Source organism: Sphaerodactylus townsendi, linkage group LG01 (assembly GCF_021028975.2).
Source record: "Sphaerodactylus townsendi isolate TG3544 linkage group LG01, MPM_Stown_v2.3, whole genome shotgun sequence".
Classification (NCBI taxonomy): domain Eukaryota; kingdom Metazoa; phylum Chordata; class Lepidosauria; order Squamata; family Sphaerodactylidae; genus Sphaerodactylus; species Sphaerodactylus townsendi.
This window is the reverse complement of record NC_059425.1, coordinates 42,735,339-42,753,119: the sequence shown is the minus strand read 5'-3', so window position 1 is coordinate 42,753,119 and position 17,781 is coordinate 42,735,339. Positions and strand designations below refer to the sequence as shown.

Here is a 17,781-nt window from a genome sequence, read left to right as displayed (position 1 = left end):
ACACATGGTCAACACCCAGAATTTATTATCAGAATGACCCCATTGAATAGGCAACAGACTTCCAATTAACAGATGCTTAAGGTCCTAATTTCATCTGAAATAGGGAGCTGTAAGGGACATCAAAGGTCATCTAGTCCAATCCCCTGCACAACACAGGAAATCCACAGCTAATCCTTTCCACTTCCCAGAGGTCTATGCTCAGAGCACTGGTCAAAAATCCTACATCTCCATACTGTTTATTCATACAACCTTTTTTTCACAACTAACTATATTTATCATCTCCCATTGTTTTCTCTGAAGGACGGGGCTTATCTTTATGAGGAAGACCTTTGTCTCATAGTAATTAGCAGGGAATATTGGCTCAGAGGAATTTTTAAAAAGTTATAAACCCCATCACACAAATAACCTATTTTATGTACATTGAAATTTCCTGCATTATGATCTGCACCAATTATATTCACAGGTTCAAGCAAAACTAACCAATCAAACAACCAAAAGCCATGCTGGGACCAAAAATGTGTTCATGTAGTCTGTTAAGTCATGATTTATGAAGCGTTTTGGTTGTTTGTGTGCAATCCAAACACCCAAATCATTCTGGGCCATACTATCATGTCCACACATTTAACATTGTTTGAGAATGTGATCTGAACAAGTTCGTTTGGATTGACTTATTTACCTTGTATACTAGTTATAAGGTAGTTCAGAGTGGTTAAAGAGGATTGGGGAATCTTAGGTTAAAATTCCCACTGAGCCATGAAGTTCACTGTTGCCTTGGAGCCAGTCACATTAGTCCTTTTCAGATGTTACGGACCACATGTCTTGGAAGACTGGCAATTACACACAGATCTTCCCAATATACAAGGTTGTCGTGTTGTCTGACAGTGGTAATGTGGATTTCTGTGGTACAAATCCCTGAAAAATCAGTTTTGTGTACCATGCACAAAGCTATAAAATTTATGTTGCCCTTTTGGACAACTTGGCAACCATGCAAATACTGGAAATAGTATGTACTCCTGATATGCACAGTTGAAAAATTTCCAATATATGCAGGATGGTAATGTAATTCTCTCAGAAGGTTGTTATGAGGATAAAATGCAGGACAGGAGAAACATCTATATCAGTTTGAGCTCCTCTGACGAAGGGTGGGATAAAAATATGATTCCAACATAGCTCATCATATCCAGAAGAAAGTTAAAAACAGTAGAGTAAAATCACAATCACACAGTCTACTTGCCTCATGGAGTTACACACAGTCAGTCGTGAATCATATGACTGAAAATAGCTCTATGAATGGCCCATAGGCAGGATTGACTCTAGATTATCTTGTCTCCAGAAATTAGACTTTTTCCTCCCACCCCAATCATAACACAAAGATTGTATCACTAACTACTTTCCAGTCTGCTTCCCCATAGGAATGACAGCTAATTGTTTCATGAATTACTGCCAATTTCTGCCTCAGCAGCTCCACCTGATAGATGAATCTTCACTTCTATCATCTTAGAATACACATCTCTTTCCTAATAGCAATTTTTGAACCAACTTTCCTTTCCAAAATTATGTTTAAAAATATCATTTGCTTTTTCTTTCCCATATCTGAAATGTTGACAATGTTCCCCAGTGGATAACATTAGAGATCATGATTCTAGTCTTCAAAATACTTACTCTAGAGTAGCTCCATCAATAGCAATGAGGCTTTTCTAGAGAAAGTACCCAGAGGGCTGCACATTGCATACCAGCAAAATGTCTCTTTCATGGTAGCAGTTTAAAGCTCAGTTTTAAAAAATACATCATGCTGGGTTAGCTATGACCGCCTCTTTCCAGCAGTTCTGAAGCTAAATTGCAACAAACACATGCCTACAATTCGAACTGGTGCCACGTGAGGCACGGAGAAGGGCTTTAATCCTTTAACCTTTGCCTGGTTTTGCCTGCACACCAATCAGCCTCCAACTGAAAAAAAAGAGGCAAACCCCATCATTTTCCCCTGCCTGAGTAAGGATCACATTAAGGCACTCGTAGTGTTACACCACGTAGTTGGTCTCCACTTTAGTTGGGGGAATTAGTTGTAGACAAAAAGTGAGAGGGGGTAACTGGAATCAATAACCTTGGTACTGGGTAGTTCTGAGTGAAAACTCTCAAATGAGCAGGCAGTGGTACAATTAAAATATGGTTTTATTAAAGAATAAAAATAAAACAATAAATATATTTTAAGCAAGGAACATACACACATGAAGCATACAAGTGCTAAGAGAAAAGGGAGGATATTGGATAGGGTTTTAGGGATGGGTGACAGTTATCAGTCTTGAAGGGATTTCCAGGGACAGCAGTGCTGAAGAGGAAACAACCAGCTTTTCCAGGAGCAAAGAAAAAAGCCTACACACAAGTGGGGGTGTACGCACGGAAACAGAACACACTTGATTAATAATGAAAAGACTGATACCTATACCCCAAAATACATCCTGAGATGGTAAGAGGTAAGCTGGCAGGAAAGCCAGAGACAAAGAATTGATCACTTTTCTGGTAGGAGACGCTTGATGAGCTGTCAGGAGCCAAGAGAATGCCTGGACTATTACCTTGAATACTGACTGATTGCTGGGAGGAGTGGAGATAAGGTAAGTAATGATCTGCTTGGAGCACTGATTGAATCACCTTAGAGTGACACAATGGGGATTAGCTGGCTCGGTTTTCCAGCCAGGCACACCTTAGGGCCAGGGGAAAAGTTCAGCAGCCAACCACCTTCCAAACCAGGCTTGAAACACAAGGTGGTACCCAAAATTCTTTGAGAGGCATCCATTTTGTGGGGAGCAGTGTCTTGCTCTTATGCCAGTCTTTGGCCCCCATGTCTCTGTGGCATCCCTTAGGAGGAGGAGGGATCCAACTGTTTACAGTAGGCTGTAGGTGAAGTATAAACTAGCGAAGCATAAACTAATGGGTCCCTTTGCTGACCCTTTCTGAGGATGAAACTACATTGCCTATGCTGGGAAAACAATCTTCCCTGTCCTTTTGTTAGAGATTCATGTCAACATTTTTGGCAAATTCAGCAAAATGATGATGCCAAAGAAGACTAGTAGCCTATTGCTCAAATGTTTCAGCAACTGGGCTGGATCATACACCTGTCCTACTTTTTCACTGACTGATGTCTGAAGCCTTCTTACAGTCCCAGTGGCTCTTCATCCAATCAAAGAGGTACTTAAGCAGGCTCTTTGCAGGAAAGTTGGATCCATACTATTGTTTCCCATATTTGCGCAAACCCAGCTCTGAAGTCATTCTGAGATATGTGTTGTAATAAATACAGAATATAGTTAAGAAACATAACATTAAAAGCGGAGTAATTGGTAATTGGCTGAAAAGTTGAGCATGACTATGAATCTTGGCTTCCCCACTCAAAGTCCAACATTCTATTCACTATACCATACTATTCCTAATTATTTAAGGTACATATATATTGATTATAGGGTTGAAAAACTGGAAACCCCATCACTGTAGTCCTTTTGAAAGGGGAAGAGCTTGGTGGAGGAAAAAGTGGGTATCCTGAGCTAACAAGATGTTTGAGCTTGGTGAGGTAGACAAATTTCCTCCTCTGGAAGGCCTGCCATAAAGTGACAGTGAGGCAAGCAGTCATGTTCAGTGGTGGGATTCAAATAATTTAACAACTGGTTGTTTACAAGCACCATTTTAACAACCGGTTCTGCCAAAGTGGTGTGAACCTGCTGAATCCCACCACTGATCATGTCTTTTAAAATTTATATTGAATATTTCAGTCAACCTTTCTAAAGAACAGCTCAGGTGGTCTTTGTCAACCACCAGCCAGCATTCCTCTTAGGTGTAAGTATCCTTCAATCCAGCAGGGATGAATTCACCCCCCCCACCCGCATTTCTCTCCACACAAACCCAATCCAAACTGAGGCTGTATGAGATTGCAATTTAGCTTTAGAAAACATAGGAAGACCCAGTTCTGGATATCTCATTGTCTTGTCTGGTTTGAGCCAGCATGGCGCATTCGTTTAAAGTGATGGGCTCTAATCTGGAGAATGCAGTTTGTTTCCCAACTCCTCCACATGAAGCCTGCTGGGTGACCTTGGGCTAGTCACAGTTCTCTCAGAACTCACAGCCCCACCTACCTCACAAGATGTCTTTTGTGGGGAGGGGAAGGGAAGGTGATTGTAAGTCGCTTTGAAACTCCTTAAAGGTAGAGAAAAGCCGGGTATAAAAACCAACTCTTCTTCTTCAACTCTCAGTGTATTCATAAGCCATGTTGCTGAAAATGTTCCCCCTGTGTAAAATATTCCAAACAAATAACATTGTTACTTCCTGACAATCTACAATTACCATACAATGAACATGCTATCGTGTTTTAAAATTGTCTTCCTACGTGAGTTCTGTAATAATAGGTCTTATTATGTAGTTTCATTTTATATTCTATGTAGTTTCATAAAATGTGCTTTCTCTTGGTTCAGCTTATGTAAATATATCAGAGTGGTATAATGGGTAAAGCAGGGGGCACTCCAACAGCTCATGAGCTACCAGTAGCTTGCTGTCTGCTGAAGAATAGCTTCCGCATGCCCTAGAAGATCCAGGAAAACAGAGCAAAATGATATGCTGTACTTTTTTTTTAAAAAAAGAAGCTTTTATCTCTTAGATTTTTTCCTCTGCATTCCTTAGCTGATAAACTTCATTTCTGGTGCTCCTCCTAGTTCATGCTGTTTCTAGGACAGAACAAAATTTAATATGCTGGGGGAGGGGGAAGTAGGTCAGAATATTTCTCATTACTTAGAAGTAATTCTAATTAAATAAAAGATTGGCAATTCCTGGGTAGTGTTGGACTAGGATTTGAGAAACTCAAGTTCAAATACCTATTTTGCCTCGCTAGGTTGTATAAACAATGCTTTTTATTCGTGTGTGTGTATGTGTGTGTGTGTGTGTGTGTTGTGTGCATGTATAGTCCACCTTCCCTGCTGAAACCCATTGCGGAGAATAGTGGTGCTTAAATATAATAAATAAAATAAAGAATAGAAGTCTAGCAAAATGCCACTGGATAGCTATATAGCTGCACAAGATGGACATTCTTTACACCAAAGCAGTTTGAGTGGGAGATTGGTGTATAGTTTATCATTGTCTTCTGGTTTTTCCTTACAAACATCTGCTCCTACCTGCTTTTTTTGTGATACATCAAATATATCTCCAGAACCCTAGCCAATGAAAAAGCTTGTGTGGATCGAGGATTGCAGAGAAAGAGCTAATCCCCCTTCCTCCCTGCTGCTTAGGTTTGCTGGGCATGGCCTGACAACCAACAGGAGACTGGAAGTGAGGCATGGTCATGTAGGAACCAGCTGTCAGTGACAATGTGATGCCACTTCCTGGAAAAGTTGGATCTTTCAGTCCTGTCTAGAGAATGTTCAAGTGATGCCTAGAGAGGACTGCTGTCATGTCCAGGTTTTCCAAAAGAAGTGATGACGTGTCATCAGTCCTATGAAGAAATGCATTTTTTTCTTAGGAGGTTTGAACTGAGCAAAACCTTCTCCTTGAGTTTTAAAAATTTTCTTCTCTCTTGGCAGAGAATAGATAGGAGGGGGGAAGTGAATTCAACTGCATTCCAGCCTCATCTCAGCCACCCTTTTATAAATGCTAATAGGTCTAAGGAAGAGACAATAGGATGGTCAAGCTTCCCCGGCTCCCCAGAATTGGGGGACTGAAGAGACTAGAAAAACTTCAAGAAGAATCTTCTGGAGGCTTCAGGAAAAGTTTCTTTAACCTAGTCTGAATTGCATTTAACCTAGAGGAATTGCATTTTACCTTTTGTTTTGAATCCTGGTGCTGTGCTGAGGTTATATTTATGGACATTTTCTTTTTAATAAATGCTTTATAACTTTGGATGCTTAGGCATTCTTTGTACCAGTTAGGTGACCACTGTCTTGGACACACAATTTTAAGAGCACAGGGAGAAAGTGGTCAGTTGGCAAATGGCTACTCTCCCAGCAGTGCAGCAGTGAGTGATAATCAGTTGCTGGACAGTGGGAGATACAGAGGTTATACCTCAGAATTGGGAAGGGGAGCTAAAAGTCCTGGTCTTCCCAGTGGGCAATTCCTTCAAAGGCCAGGTGTTGGTAGTTTAACAGAGAGACAGAAAAGCCCCTCTAGGGCCAACTACCCAACAGCGCAGAGGCGCACAGTGGGAAAGGAAGCACGTAAGGGCAAGGAATCACTTCCGGTTTGTAGCGTACCAAGAGAGGAGGCGTGTTGGGTCAAGGAATGTTGCCCCGGCGCGTGTCCTGTTTGGGGCACCCCAAGAGAGGAGGCACATCAGGGCAAGATTTCTTGTCCCAAACCACTTCCTCTTGCCCTGCGTGCACTTCTCGCTTACCCCAAGGTAAGTGCGAGACTTTTGCTCCAGACTTTTCCTGGTGGTGCGACTTTTTGCTCCAAAACAGAGCAAGGCAGAGGAATTCTCGCAGTGGGTAATCAGCCCAGGTGTGGGGAAAACCTTGGATGGTAAGGTGGAATAGGGCCTGTAGGTCAGAATAGGATTCTTCCACTATAAGCCAGCCACCCACTCTTCTTCCTCCCACCACCATTCTGAGTAGTGGCATGAAATGAGAGCCAGGGCCCTAGCAACCCTGCTACCACTTTTCAACTGTTAGGTGTGCCCCAGCATCCTGAACCCAGGTGTGCTCAGCATCCTGCTGAGCATCTACTAAATAAATATAAACTCTCTGCAATTCAGTGGAAGGAAATATATCATAGTTCCAGTCCTAACAAATGTTACTATTTCCAGCTTCCATATATCTACTATTAATAATCTTCAGCTACAGCATCTCTGTTCATCCTTCTGAATGGGTTTCACTGCAGGGATGGTTAGAGTTAAACTGAGTCAGGATTAAAAGATTTCACCTTTCCCTAATGGCAAAATGGTCCGTTGATTTATAGAGGGTCCCCCACTCTGAAACAAGGTTTGATGTTATTCAGCAAAATCTAGGTATTTTCATTGTTCAGGTATACCATAGAATCCTAAAAATGAAACCCAGTAGACCATGCTAAAACTCACAAATGATAAAAGGAGTGCCTGTAGCTTTAGGCAGTGGATTCCCTCTGTGGCTATTGCTAGGCAACCACAGCATTTCAGCTTTGGTTCTTAGAATTATAAAATTTGAAGGGGACATGCAGGCTATCTACTCCAATGCCCCGCTCAATGCAGGATAAACCTAGTAATCTCACAATGCAGTAAAATCATCACTCGATCAAAGAAGGAAACAAAATTAGTCCGGCAAAATCTGCTGGGGACAACTCTGTGCTACCTTGTCCAGATATCCAGGTTGCTCTTCAGATGCTTGCAGGCTGACCCCTTTAAAATTTTCTCCAGTATCTTTCCTGGGCCTACAGTTTCCTGGGTCTTCACTCCTCCCATTTTTGAAGATTGGGATAGCATTTGCCCTCATCCAGTCTTGTGGCCAGAGGCGTATCAAGGGCAAATGCAGCACAGAGACAAATTGTCTCTGGGTGCCCCCTGCCCCCCATGTGACCAGGAAGAAAGCAAGGCAGCAGGAAGTCCTCGTCGTCTTTGGGTGCCCTTGACCCCACCCATGTCATCATCGACATGGGCAGGGTCAAGGACACCTGACTGCCGCATGCCCCCATGTTCCCCGCTCCCCTTACTCCTAGCTGGGCTCCCAGCTGGCAGCAGGCAGTCCCTTCTGCCCTCCACGTGACCAGGAATTCGGCAATGCAGCAAGACTTCCTGCTGCCTCGTTGTTTTTGGGTGCCCTTGACCCTGCCTATGTCATTATCAACATGGCCAGGGTCAAGGGCATCTAGTTGCTGCCCCCCTTGCTTCCAGCTGGGCTCCCAGCCAGCAGTCCCTTCTGCCTTCCCCTCTCGGCCTCTGAGAGCTTCTTTTATAAGCACTGAGGCCTGGGGGCAGGGCTCAGGGGGGCATGACCCCACCCCAAGCCTCAGTGCTTATAAGAGTAGCTCTCAGAGCACAAGAGACTGCAGACACTTCTGGCTTCTCTGGAGGGGAAGGCAGAAGGGACTGCCAGCTGCCAGCTGGGAGTCCAGCCAGAAGCAAGGGGTGGGGGTGAGGCAGGGGGGGTGGCCAGGCAGGTGGCCAGGCACCCTTGACCCTGACCATGTTGATGACAACATGGGCGGGGTCAAGGGCACCCGAAGACAAGGAGGCAGCAGAAAGCCCTGCTGCCTTGCCGTCTTCCTGGTCACGTGGGGGGTTGGGGGCACAGCCATTTTCCTGGTCACATGGGGGGGCAATTTTACGCCCCCACATGACCAGATGGCATGTGCCTGGGGACATGGGGTCCCCCGTGTCACCGGGCAGATATGCCTCTGCTTGTGGCACATCTCCTGTTCTCCAAGAGATCTCTAAGATGATGTATAAAGGCACTCCAAGTTCTCTAGAAAGTTCTTTGAAAACTCTTGTGTGCATAAAGAGTAGCTGAGATTTACCTTGGTTGTCATTGCTGCCCGGGGGTGGGGCAGGGAGAAAGGCAGGCTCAGCACCAGCATCCAGCCCAGTGTGGGGCTGGGCTGCCCAGCTGCCAGTGCGAGCGAGTGACGTGCCTGGAGGAGGTGGGACATGCCTTACATGCCATCTTTCTTGCCCAAGTACCGATGGCTTCTCTTCTCTCTCCCTCACATCACCTGGCAGCTGTTTATCTGGCCACATGGAGCTGTGGGAAAATACCTTTTTAGCTTAGTGTCTCTAGGCAATTGAAGGAGGTTTGAATTGAGCAAGACAGCAGCAGCCCAGTGGATTGCAGTGCAACTTCGAGCAGCACGTGAGGGAGGACAAGGGGCCTGCTGCAGTAGGTCCAGCAGTAACAGGGATCCCCCTTTTTTGGAGCTCGGGCAGGAGATGCTAGGGAAAAGAGCAAAGAAGTCCAAGAGGGGAGAATGAGTGCCAGTATCAGGAGGAACAGCATGGGCAGGAGGGGCAACTTCTCACCCAGATACTTTCCACAGGACTGTTACCTACATCCTCCAGTATTTCTTGGCAAATAAACCCTCTCTTTACATATAGCACCTCTCTGCCTCCTCTTCAACCCCTTTTTTCTTGAAGAATTCATATCCATCCACTATGGAGAAAATGGCTTTTTAAGGGGCAGCAGTGGCGTAGTGGTTAAGAGCAGGCACACTCTAATCTGGAGGAACTGGATTTGATTCCCCGCTCTGCTGCCTGAGCTGTTGAGGCTTATCTGGGGGATTCAGATTAGCCTGTAAACTCTCAGCACAAGCTAGCTGGGTGACCTTGGGCTAGTCACAGCTCTTCAGAGTTCTCTCAGCCCCACCCACCTCACAGGTTTGTTGTGAGGGGGGAAGGGAAAGGAATTTGTAAGCCCCTTTGAGTCTCCTTACAGGAGAGAAAGAGGTGATATAAATCCAACTCTTCTTCATCTTAAGAGGGTGGTGTCCATACTCTTCTGATTTCCCACCTCTTTTCGCACTCCATCCTCCTTAGGCTCCCCCCCTCCCCCGCATCTCCAGGTATTTCCTAACAGCCACTTACCAACCAACCCTTTATCTACTCCATTCTTCAGCAATATTTATTATTTAATTTGCCACACTTTTTTATAGTGAGGTAGAAAGTAGTTTATTCTCATCTCTTCCTATTCATCTACACAACAACCAGTGAGACAGGTTAGGCTGAAAGTATGGGACTGGCCCCAAATTATCCAGTGAGCTTCCATAGCAAGTGAAGAATTCAAACTTGGATCTTTCAGACCCTTCTCTAAAACCCTAACCATTATATGATCCTGCTTTTCATAGGGTTCAACAGTTGTTCAACAGTTGCTAGCAGACAGGCCTAGCTGAGCCATGCAAGTGAGGAGGTATCAAGTCACCTAGAGGGTTTTTCCAAGTGCAGGCTTGCCAACCCCCAGGTAGAACCAGGAGATCTCCCAAAGTTACAACTGAACAGAAAATGACTGCTCTAGAGGAGGGACTCTATGGCATTATATATGGCTGAGGTCTCTTTCCTCACCAGTTCCTCCCCCTGCACACTCAGATTCCACCACAGAATCTCCTGGAATTTTCCAACCTGGATCAACCCTAGTAAGGATTTGCAAAATGTATATCTCTAGCCCTACTTTACAATTTCAGAAGGGGGAGAGGTAGAGGCATTAATTATAGTTGCAAGACAAGATTCAAAATGCCAGATTCTGTTTATATCTTTAAAAATACTTTCAAACTCATTACTTTCAACCATTTGAAAGTTATCTTGCATCAATCAGAAAGCATGCATTTTCAAAATACTCACTCTAGCTTGCAACAATGATAAAAAAGCAAAGTCATGATATTTTAGCCTGATTGTATCACCTCTGTCAAACTTTATAACTTGCGTGAATTACCACAATGAAGTAAAATGGAAGGAAAATTAAAACTCCAGCAAGATACCATTGACCATAATCCTAACTCGCTAGTCTCAGTTCCAAGGCAATAACTATAAAAGGATTCTGCAGAACATTTCTTTGCTTTCATCTTGGAAGTAATAGTGTGATGTTATCACTTTCTAAACCTCTGAAGCAATGTGTACTTTGTCAGAAACAGATATTTGCTGAGAAGTTTAATTTCCTAATGGAAGCCTGAATACAACGAGGTTACATATATGTCTGCTAGCTCTCCAGAGGATCTTCCCAGCTGCAGCAGCTACTAAAGAGGTGGGCAAGCATGGGCACCCACAGTACTTTTTGGAGCACAAAAGCTAAACTGAGTGCTAAAATGGGGGAATATTAGCTTGATGGGCAAAAAGCAAGAGCTGTTTGGGTACCGAATTTGCCCCCAAGCATGTTTGATGTATGGATTCAGATTGCCAAAGTCCAGAATTTGACTGCCAGCTCAAATACCATTGTAAGAAGACATAACAACTGACGCCAGTTAATTATAAGTGCCTGATTCAGTCCAGAAACTAGCTGAAAAAGTCCATTTGCTCTTGAAATATCAATGCATTCCAGACCAGCTAAGGTTTCTGAATGCTACATTCAATGGCAGCCTCAGTAAATGTATGTATGTGGGGGGGGGGGGGATGAGCTATCAGTGGTTGGTTCTGATTGGTATAAAGTTGAAAAAGGAAGCGTTAAACCACCTGCCCCTACACTGATCCTACATGGAGCTTCCTCACAGAAGCTATTTTCCCTTAAAAGACACCAGAGTTTTTTTTGAATTCATCCCTCAATCAGTGTTGTGATGAAGATAATAATCTGCTGTTTCCAGCAACACAAAAGTCCTTCTGCACATGCCGAATAATGCACTTTCAATTCACTCTCAATGCACTTTGCAGCTGGATTTTACTGTGCAGAATAGCAAAATCCACTTGCAAACAATTGTGAAAGTGGATTGAAAGTGCATTATTCTGCATGTGAGGAAGGGGCCTGAGTGGACCCACCTCCACTGAAAGGGACATCACTTAGGGTAGAGACTGGCTGCAGTATGTGTCTGTGTAATGGACACACAGAGATTAATGGTCTTCACTTCCACAGGGATCTTTAAAATATACTGGCCTTTCTTCCATACATATTAATTCCACCACAGTGATGGGCAATTTAAAGATGGAAAAATAAAAGCAGAAAACATGTATTGGATCCTCTATTAAAATCTGGGGCACAAAAAAAAATCTAACAAACACTCACTTCAGCGTTATGAGTTAGTCACCAAAACATGGTGCTCTCAGTCTCAACAATGATATCCTTTAAAAAAATGTGAGGACAATGAATTCACTGTCTTTGTTATCACTAACCATGCAGTACCACTCCGAATTATCCCGTGTTCAAGGCCATGGTTTGCAGGCAGTAAAAAATAAAGCTGGAGAGAAATTTTCAATCAGAATTTAACTCATGCATTTCAGAGCTTGTACTGAATTTCCCTTTCAGAAGATAAATAGTATTGCAAAACCCAGGGCATGTGCACACATAAGTTTTACAGAGTTTTTAAGAAATGGGGCATAAGTTATTGGGAACTGGATATTAATTTTGATATTAGGATGCTGCATTTTAATGGGGTCAATTTTAGCATATAGAGCTATATTTAACTTTGATTTTATTTGTGCTCTATTTGTTTGTTCTGTTCGCCGCCCTGAGCCCTTCGGGGGAGGGCGGTTTATAAATACAATAAATAAATAAATAAAATAAATAAAACTAGAGCCCATTTAAGAAGATGCCTGTGACACTGTCCTCATTTGGTAGGTAGAGCTATGACTTTTCATTCCACTGTTCCTCGGCGGACCTCATTTCTGAGGCCTACAAGGAACATAGTGAACAGGAGCCAGACACCCCGAGCAGGGCAGAATGAGGGTCCCTGATGATAGGAGCCGCCACAGCTGGTATTTGGGTTGGGAGTGGCAGAAGCTCCTTCCCTGTCCATCACCAGCTTCCTGGGAATGATCAACACGTCTGCCTTGAAGTTGGCTGTTGTATTCCAAATTCCCACAACCCCTTAAGGGGACTACTTTTAAGGTCACGCTGGAAGTCCATAATACTATCATGTGCTAAGTTCCCTAGCCAGGGCCTATCTACCAGCAGCCAGCCGTGTTATGTTCCAACAATACAAGCAACATACATAGTATATACTATTTGCTATGGGGAAAGCGAAAACATCAGGGCATATTAGCTAATCAGAACCATGGGTACAATTCTTCCTGTTAACAAACACCTCCTGTGGACATAGCAAGGATTAACAGCACCAACAGAAAATCTGAAAACATTAGTAGGGTTGACAACCCCTGAGAGAAATGGGGGGAGGGGTAAAAGCCATAAGTGACATCTGTGGATTCTCCAGTGCTTACAAAACTATATGGTAAAATGCTATAGCATCCATCAAAAACAACAAGTGGTGTAAGCATGCTGGTGTGATAGCACCACCCCATTTCCTCCCACTGAAACTTCAGGTGCCGGCAGGCAAAGACTCGGGATGCTGGGAGGTCTGCTATTACAATAGGAGACCTGGCATCCCTTGGTGGGAGTTGTATTTTGTTGGCAGGGGATTGCAACCCTTTCCCTTTATACATGAACTGTGGAACAAATTAGAATCCGCAGCCCTCAGGTCCACTGACTCATCCTCTTGGTGCCACATGGCTGGCCAATGGATGTGGGAATGCAAAAGGCTCGTCCAGAGCCACCTAGCTGAGAGCCAATGCTGGGCTCAGTTGCCCAGAGTCATCCTGCCCCTCTCTCCCGAGGTATAAATGGTGCCCCAACTTAAGGCTGAGAGCTAAATTTATTCTTGCTTTTCTCAGGGAAACAAACAACCAGGTACGCCAGCCATCAAAGCACAAAAGGGAGAAATTATTATTCACTGACCTTGTATTATTACCATCAGAACTATGCTATTTTCAGTTCTTTTTAAAAAGAAACAATATTCTTAGGGAAAGATCTGCAAAGGATAAGTTAATTTAAAGTGAAATGTGCATTGTCTGACTTTATCTGACTCCTCAGAAATGCATCTGCATTTTAAAATCCCATGTGATCTATAAGATGCACACTTTGTGTTCTTATGGTTCAATGCATGGTTGGATAGTGTTCAAGTCAAGCTTAGAATGACCTAAATGTACATGCATATCTGCAAGAACATAAGATTAAACAAGGACGAAGAGACTACCCCAACAGCAGGGCTGCATTCAGACATGATAAACTGGATTTAAACTCAAAATTGGCCAGAATCATACCTTGTAGCTTTTTTCATATCCCCCTCCTCCCACATGTGGAGTTCAATTGATTAAACATTTTCCAGTTCAACTGAGCTCCATTTACCATGAATGCAGGCACGTCAGAAAATCGGAGTATATGTACTCCATACCAACTTGGCCTGCATCCACACATCACTGGACATTCGTTGCACTCCTTCGTTCACAGCTGGTCCAAAAATCCACTTGTCCAGTGATTCATGTGCATCTCTGGATTCAAAATGAAACCAAGCTATACTATATGTCCCCAACTTAGATTCTCTGCAGCCACACAACAGCTGATCCACTTGGAATATTCTGTGGATGTGGAGCAGCAAAAATGGGAAATACCCCCCCCCCCCTCCACTGGGCTGAACAAGAAGGAAAGTGTGGGAAATAAAGGAACAGAGGAAAGGATGGAAGGCACCCAGGCTGTTCCCTCCTCCCTGCCCAGCCAGTTCACAGCATAAGAAGGGGAGGTCATGCTCCCATCCCATCTTCCACCATGCTTGGTGGGAAAGAGGACCAAGCTCTATTGGTCCTTTCCTCCCTCCCTCAGCTCCTCTTCACCCTGGCCTAATGGCTGGGTCTTAGCTATTATGGGGGAGGAAGAGAAGGCAATCCTTGTTGAAGAAAACAAGTCTAGTCAAACCAGGCAGACAGGTACACAACTGGGTACTGTAAAGAGTCTATAAACTATCATGTCTGATGAGGCTCCTCGATTCAATTGAATGCCATGTTCTAGAACAGGAGTGAAGTGTGAGGAGTGATAGGTGTATAGATGCACAGAAACAATTTGTGTGTGCCCAACGAGAGTTGAATTTCAGGTTAGTGGGATATTCGATGCAGGCCAGGACATGTTTGAAAGTGGCATGGTAATGCCTTTCTCTCTCTCTCCCCTCACCCTCCCCGCCACACCTTTTGGTCAAGCAGAACAAAAACACAACAGAAGCCAGACAAACAAATTTACCACTAGTTTCTAAACACCCAGCATGGTGTAAGAATTTGAGTGTTGGGGCTAAGTTCTGGAAGACCCAGATTCAAATCCCCATTCTGCCATGAAGTTTAGAAGGTGACCTTGGCCCAGTCAATTTCAGTCAGCCAAACCTACCTAATGGGATTGCTGTCAGGGCAAAATGGAGGAGGGAAGTTTAATATATACTATCCTGAGTTCCATGGAGGAAGGACAGAGTAATTACATCTTTGGGGGAGTTTGAGTGTGACAAGTGTACAACATTTGCAAATATATTGCATAATTAGGAATCACTAATATATGGTATCAACTTTATTATGGAGCCTGGGCACTCATGAAAGGGACAGACAAAAGGGACACTGAATTTCTGTTTGGGAAATAAATTTACTTCTAAGAAGATGGCCTGCCTTACATTATTGACAAATGCAGGGCCTCCATACGGTTGGTATATTAAACCTGATTACCAGTGTGCACACATTTCTTTAATAAAACATGCAGCAGTTAAGTTTTCTTCTTTGCCATGAGTTAAAAAAAATCAGGGTATCTAAGGACAAAACATTAACATTTCCCTTGGCAACTGACCTTGGTATCGCAGCCTTCAACATCTTGAGATTAATTTGCCATCTTTGCAGTTCTGAGTATCTTGTAATATATACAATCTGTGGAATGGCTTCCTCACTGAGGAAACAAGGTTTGAGATCCATTCCATACTAACTTTACTTCATCTAAGTGGATTTTTTTACATAGAGTTCTTTTCCAGCAACCTAAGCTGACCCCATCAACGCAAATGGGGTTAGAGAAAATATCTGCACATACACTTGGCAGCTCTTCTTTCCTGTTACTGTGATCTTCAGAACTTTCTATTTCTGACATCCAGTTTTTTAAGTGATTATTTGAAAACACATTCAATCACCCTGACCTCTTTTCAGCATCCCAAGAATGTCTTTGAAAGATCTATTTCTGATTTATTAGGAAAGCTGAACAGCCACCTGACCAGATCTTCAAAGAAAGATGGAAAGATACTGCCGGCCTTCCCAGTTCTTGAGATGGTGGGGTTCCAGGGGTTATACTGCAGGATTTAATTTTCTTTGGATGAGAGAGCTCTGGAGACTTCAGGTGTCTTTGTAATATTCATCTTTTTTTACAGACTGCACAGTGAGAACAGACGCTTTCAGCCGCCACTGCAACTGCCAATCCTGCATCAGGTTCCCTTCAGGAACAAGTGCAGTACAAGAATGAGACTGTGGTACTGTTTTAGACTGAATGAGTCCAAGAATGAGATTGTGGTCGTTTCCCCACTTACCATGACCACCCTTTGCTGCGTGCTACTCTCAGCGCACGTCATTTCTGGTGCGCTTCCGGGTTTCCCCACGACCCCGCGCTCTGTGCAGGGTCATCAAAAGGCGCCGTTTTGAGGAGCGTCAGGAATGACTCGTGCTGAGGGGGTGGGAGAGTGGCAGCGTCGGGGCGGCTGCATTGTCGCCGCCCCTGTAGTGGGGAGTGCCGGGGGACCCCACGCTACTTTGGTAGAGTAGCGTGCAGCAGACGGTAAGTGGGAAAACGACCTGTGGTAAAGGGTGGGGGAAATGCAAATAAATAGAAATAGAAATAAATAGAAGAATGCACAATTACATCCCCCTGTCTTTTCTCTACCCCCCCCCCCCTTCATATTGCAACACTGGCTCAAGTTGTTTCTTGGCTCCTTCCATTTCTGGAGTGTAACATTCCAAACGTTGGAGAGGGTATCCCGCAGCTTATTTTTGTCAAACTAGTCTCTAGCAGAGACTGATCAGGAAGAGGCAAAGCCAGAACAGTAAATCATGCAAAGACACAGCAGGCAGCCTCCTCTGTGTCCAAGTATTTTGGAGTTACAGGAGCCCAATTCATATCTCACAGTACATTAGAAGTTCTCCTGCATCACAGAGTTTGGGAATTCTTGGTCTAAGTTGTATACAGTACATGAGAATCCTTATCTCTGTTGTGGCTGACATACAGATAAGCAGGCAAGGTAAAAGGAATAACAGCCTTCATTTCCCCTCAACAGATTTTCTTTATCTTTCAGTTAATTGTAGGATATTTTCATGAGTGTGCTTAATTTCAAGAACACAGCATTGAACTGTTGGCAGTTATATTTCTTCAACTCAGAAACACATTTCTATTCACCATCTATTTTACTGTATAGTTTATAACATTCCTGAGCAAGCCAGAGGCTTGGATCCAGCAGAGCATATGCATGGCCAGAAGAATTTTTATCAATGGAATTTGACTTTCTTACTTCCCATTTCCAGTGCAGCCCCAAATGTTGTTCTTTAGGACAGGAATCCCAAGAATAGTATTGCTGGGGGTTTAGTGGCAGGAGGAGAGAGAAAGTGAAAATGTGTATTTATTGTTCATATTTATGTTTCATTCTGCCCATGGAAATGTTCTGCTGGATCCAAACACTTGTCCTTATTGGCAAAAATGTAGCTCTTCTTTGGAGAAAATGCCAAGCTGACAATATTCTTGTTGAGACTTCAAATCAAGACACTTAAAGTCCCAGTGATGATTCACACATGGTTATAAGTAATTTCCTTTTCAACCAGAAAGAATATATATACCTTTCAGTGACACCTATGCTATAATTATAATTAGATACAGAGAACACCGTAACTCCCTGTACATGAACAGCACTATGGTACATGAACACCACATAGGACTGAGCTTGCCATTTTACATATTGGAGCTGGCAAGGCTTGTTTTGAATTCTTAAGCATGATAATATGTTGTCATAGGACTAGTAACAATGCAAAACAGAGCAGGCTGCAGTGCCACTGTGGTGCTTTCCTGTGGACTCCAAGAGGGCTTCTTGGTGGCGTGAGGAGGCAAAAAACAAAAAACCTCCTCCCCACTGCGAAAAAGCGCTCCATTGGGCACTATGGATTTATGCCACCTGAAGGAGTAGTGTAAACACCCAAGCCCTGGGCACTGGTGTTCCGGCAGGTGAAGGCTGGGTGGAAGCGAACTAATGTCCGCTCTACCCCGACCATGCCTCCAGTATGCCCCCACTATGCTGCTGGAGGTGGCAGGCGCTAAGGAGTACTGACGTGGAACTCTGTATCATGCCTGTCTGCTAGTGGATTTGCACCTTCACCAGCGTAAGTGCCCCAGAGAG

The 17,781-nt window shown here is 43.8% G+C and overlaps 1 protein-coding gene across 1 annotated transcript in view; it reads right to left on the bottom strand.

Annotated features, from left to right (window-relative positions):
• The window catches only part of FSHR (follicle stimulating hormone receptor), a 107,186-nt gene that overhangs the window by 67,885 nt on the left and 21,520 nt on the right, over positions 1-17,781 (bottom strand). The window lies entirely within an intron of this gene.